Raw genomic sequence first — 5,357 nt, 5'->3', positions numbered from 1 at the left:
ACACATGAAAAGACTGACCTCCAAACGCGGACATGTCGACAACACACTTGGGTCTGACACCGAGCCACGATTTGAGAGGCTGCTTTGTTCGATGCTATGACTATGAGTATGACTCGGGGCCGGCTGGTTTGCTCGTGAAGTCGAGGCCGCGCCGAGGACTCGTACCGTTGACTGCTGTGACGTGAGGTCTACCGATATGCGATACGACTACGACTACGAGTCATACGTGATACGACTCCTAGATCCTGGCTGTTGTCAAATGTACTACAGTGCTGGCAACTGAAATCCGACCCCCTTGCCGGCGCGGCGCGACGGCAAGGGGGTCGGATTTCAGTTGCCAGCACTGTAGTAGTACTCCTAGTCCTACTGTCCTAGCGCTGTAAATATGTACAGTCATGTACTAGTACTGGTAGTGACGTTTGACTTTGATTCATTATGAGTCTGACTCATATCTGAGTCTGTTGAGTGGCATGCCGTGTTACAGTGTTTTTTTTTTCTACAAAATCCACATATCTCCAGACACTGGGGTGAATGATGGAGTGTGGTGGTGGTGTGTACGTTTACATGTATGTCCACACTTGACCACAGCTGTACAGGCAACCATGGACAACAGACTGAGGGCGCGTTCGAATTGTCTTCATCAACTGTTCAAACAAATTTTATCAAGAGATTAGTTGAAGTGTCCCATTAGAATGGCTTCTAGCATTTTAGAGTTTTTCAGTGGAATTGTCATGGCGATGATGACGTCCGATCAGATCGACCATCTCCACGTACTACAGTGCGTGACGTAGCTGTTGTTGTTGTTGTTGTTGTTGTTGTCGTCGTCGTCGTCGTCGTCGTCGTCGTCGTCGTCGTCGTCGTCGTCGTCGTCGTCGTCGTCGTCGTCGTCGTCGTTGTTGTTGTTATTGTTTCAAATCTTTATTCTCACGATAGCCAGTGGCCAAAAAGAGATAATAGTGTAAGAAAGGGGAAAGAGTGAGGAAGAATTGGGTGGGCAGGGCCTAGGGGTTAATGACTACTTAAGTGTACGGGCAGGGGTGGTCGCCACACGAGCATACAGAGTTGTGTACTTAAGTGTACGGGCAGGGGTGGTCGCTACACGAGCATACAGAGTTGTGCAACAGCAGGGATATCTCGGATTTGAAGGGAGTACGATGTTGTTGTTGTTGTTGTTGTTGTTGTTGTTGTTGTTGTTGTTGTTGTTGTTGTTGTTGTTGTTTGGCTTTATTTAGAATGGAGTTCCAAAACAGGCCTAAACCTAATGACAATGGTCCCACTGATAATAAGAGAAAAGAAAAATATATAAAAATAAGCGGACAAACTGCCTCTGATCAGCTCCCTGCTATGCAACTTGATGCCGCGGCACCTCAGATCACAGCCATCCACTTTCGTCCAGCCAATGTCCGTCGTCAACTAACGGCGCTAAATCCGCACAAGGCCACTGGCCCCGATGGCATATCAGCTAGAGTCCTCAAGGAATGCCACAGGGAGCTGGCAGAGCCTGCTGCTCGCCTGTTCTCTTGCTGCTTCAGAGCAGGGGTCCAGCCAGCTTCCTGGAAACTAGCCCATGTGTCCTTCATACACAAGAAGTCCTCCAAGTCAATTGTTTCGAATTATCGACCTGTGTCTCTCCTCAGCATCCTGTCGAAAGTAATGGAGAGTATAGCCAACTCCCAGCTTGTCAACTTCTTGGAACGCCACCGTCTGCTGAATACTCGTCAATACGGGTTTCGTCGTGGCACCGGAGCTGCAGACCTCCTGACTGTCCTACAGTATGAGTGGGCCAATGTCATGGCAGAAGGTGGAGCTACGCAAGCAGTTGCCGTGGACATAGCGGGGGGCTTTTGACAAAGTGTCTCATGCTGGCGTACTTTACAAGGCCCGCCAGCTGGGGATAGGGGGTTCACTGCTCGCATGGCTTACCCACTACCTGCAATGTCGCACCATTAAAGCTGTTGTTCATGGCCAGAGCTCATCGGTGCACCCCGTCCAGTCTGGCGGCCCACAAGGTAGTATCCTTGGACCTACATTGTTCCTCGTGTACGTAAACGACATTTCAAGCTGCTTGTCGCATGGCACAAACCTGAACACTTTTGCTGATGATACAACTTTGTACTCCCTCCTTGACCAAGCCTCCAATGCCTCACTACAACGCAGCCTAGATGAGCATCATGCATGGGGCAAGAGATGGAAGATTGCGTTTGAGCCATCAAAATCGCAAACTATCACTCTGTCGCACCAGCGGAAGGATACAGTGCCTCCCCAGCTGTCATTTGGCGGAACTCCTCTCCCACCAGATGAATCTGTGAAGGTGCTCGGAGTGACGTTTGATTCTAAACTGAGCTACAGACTCCACCTTCGGCAAGTGGCATCACGTGCTAAGCAGCGGCTGGGCCTCCTGCGGAAAGCAGCACCCCTCCTCAGCCACGCGGGCAGGGTGACTGTTTACAAAGGAATCGTCCGGCCAATGCTGGAATATGCCCCCCTTGCGTGGATGGGATCAGCTCCCTCACAACTGGCCATGCTGGATGCTGTCCAGCTCCGCGCCCTAAATGTCATTTGCCCTGGTACCATTCTTCCCAGCCTCCTTGTTCGGCGAAAGGTCTCTGCTCTCTGCCTACTGTACAAACTGATGTGTGGCCATGGTCTGCCTCAAGTTGCAGCCATGTGTCCCCCGCCGGCTATACCGCCACGTCATCGCCGCACACGAGCAGCCCAAGCACAGCACCATCCCCACCAGCTTGAGCTGAATCTCTCGCCACGAGCTCCTGATTACCTTCTGCGCTCTTTCCCATACTGCATCGTGCCAGTTTGGAATAGACTGCCACAGGCAATTCTGGACAAGCAGCCAGCCCGGAAACACCTGCAGAGATTCAAGATTGCTGCATACCGTCACCTGCAACAGAGTGACTGGTGCTCTGCTCATGACTGGTGCTCGCCATGCACATCTATCACACTGGCCTGCCATCAGCGGACGCAAATCATTATGTTGACCCTCTTCTCAAAGTAGCAATAGTCATAGCGACGATATGCCGCTGAACCCTTTCTCTCTCTATACTTATATCTCTCCACCTCTTTCACTCTCTTTCCCTCACTTACCCATCTCTCTCTTTCTCTCTCTCTCTTCTTTCTTGTGCACTCTCTCTCTCCCTCTCTCTGTTTGTCTGTCTCTCTCTCTCTGTCTCTGTCTCTGTCTCTCTGTCTCTCTGTCTCTCTCTGTCTCTGTCTCTGTCTCTGTCTCTCTCTGTCTCTCTCTGTCTCTCTCTCTCTCTGTCTCTCTCGCTCTGTCTGTCTGTCTGTCTGTCTGTCTGTCTCTCTCTCTCTCTCTCTCTCTCTCTCTCTCTCTCTCTCTCTCTCTCTCTCTCTCTCTCTCTCTCTCTCTCTCTCTCTCTCTCTCTCTCTCTCTCTCTCTCTCTCTCTCTCTCTCTCTCTCTCTCTCCGCCATTCCTCTCGCCCCCCCTCTCCCATGGTGCTTGCTGTGTACGCCGATCCCGAGACCCTTGGTCGGGGGAGTCCACTGCATCTCACCAGCGCAGCTCATGTAGCGCCTACACACCCATTGTTGCCTTTTTTGTTTCGTCTTCGTTTTGTCTCCCCTTCTTCCGTAGGTATGTGCAATGTGATAAAAAAATAAATAAAATAAATAAAAAACAGAACAGAGAAGAATATAAGTTAGATAACTAATATGAGCACGGCAGCAGGGGACGAAAAAATGTCACAAGCACGGCAACCGGGAAGAAAGGAGTGTGTGTGTGTGTGTGTGTGTGTGTGTGTGTGTGTGTGTGTGTGTGTGTGTGTGTGTGTGTGTGTGTGTGTGTGTGTGTGTGTGTGTGTGTGTGTGTGAGAGAGAGAGAGAGAGAGAGAGGGAGAGAGAGAGAGAGAGTGAGAGAGAGAGAGAGAGAGAGAGAGTGAGTGAGTGAGAGAGATTCCAAACTCTTCGAAACTAATCCACCTTCCCTTCGGATGAGTTTCGAGGAGCTTCGTTTTTCTGAAGAGGCCAATAAGGCCACCTCTTCAGAAAAACTAAACTCCTTGAAAAGTCAAAGAGTGACAATTCGAACGCGCCCTGAGTTAGGCATTGGCGGATAATGCTCGAAAAGGGGGCAGATTCTGCTCGAAAAGCAGTGAAATTGGCAGAACCATACTAACCTTGTGGCGGGCATTTCCTCGAATTCTGCTCCTTTTCTTTATCCACATACCAAACATGCATGAGACTTACCAGAAAAAGTACCGAATTCTGCCAATTTTTCTGCCGGCATTATCCGCATATGCCTAATTGTGACGATATTAGGCCCGCCTATAGGCCTTATGCACATTGTACAGATGCACGAAATCCCGTATAATCTTGTAGAATCCCGTAGACCCGGTTGGGTGTTGAATGTGCAGGACCCTATTGTGTTTACTGCTATTTCCACTATGAAATGGGCCATGAAGGCATTTCATATGAAATCTTTTTCCGGCAGAGATCTAGCTAGTCGTTAGTTCAATCCCAAAGTGAAGAAGGCTTGAAAAGTGATCGTTTGCCATGAATTGTGAGGCTAAATGGGTCAAACGCGCATGTATAGCACACAATGAACACCCAACCGGGTATGTACACACCTACGGCCCTAGTACAGAACTTCGTACATCTGTACAATGTGCATAAGGACTATTGAATCTGCTACTGGCTCCCTCCAGCTTTGCGGTGGACAAGACTGTGGAATCGAAGCCGCATTACACGCCGGTAAGTTTCATGCATGTTTGGTATGTGGATCAAGAAATGGAGCAGAACTCGAGGAATTGCCCGCCATAAGGTTTGTATGGTTCTGCCAATTTCACTGCTTTTCGAGCAGAGTCTGCCACCTTTTCGAACATTATCCGCCAATGCCTAGGACTCATAATGCCTTCACCGACAATCCGACGGACAACCCCTCCCTTGTCGTGCGTAGACACCAAGCATACGCCAGTCGGGGAGTACAGTGAAAACCCGCAGTGTGTTCACTACTCCCTGACTGGTCCATACTCCCTGACTGGTCCATATTCCCTGACTGGTCCATACTCCCTGACTGGTCCATACTCCCTGACTGGTCCATACTCCCTGACTGGTCCATACTCCCTGACTGGTCCATACTCCCTGACTGGTCCATACTCCCTGACTGGTCCATACTCCCTGACTGGTCCATACTCCCTGACTGGTCCATACTCCCTGACTGGTCCATACTCTCTGACTGGTCCATACTCCCTGACTGGACCATGCTCCCTGACTGGTCCATGCTCCCTGACTGGTCCATACTCCCTGACTGGTCCATACTCCCTGACTGGTCCATACTCCCTGACTGGTCCATACTCCCTGACTGGTCCATGCTCCCTGACTGGTC

This window comes from Sycon ciliatum, chromosome 9, assembly GCF_964019385.1.
Source record: "Sycon ciliatum chromosome 9, ocSycCili1.1, whole genome shotgun sequence".
Lineage (NCBI taxonomy): Eukaryota > Metazoa > Porifera > Calcarea > Leucosolenida > Sycettidae > Sycon > Sycon ciliatum.
The sequence above is the reverse complement of the archived record's forward strand: the minus strand, read 5'-3'. Positions refer to the sequence as shown.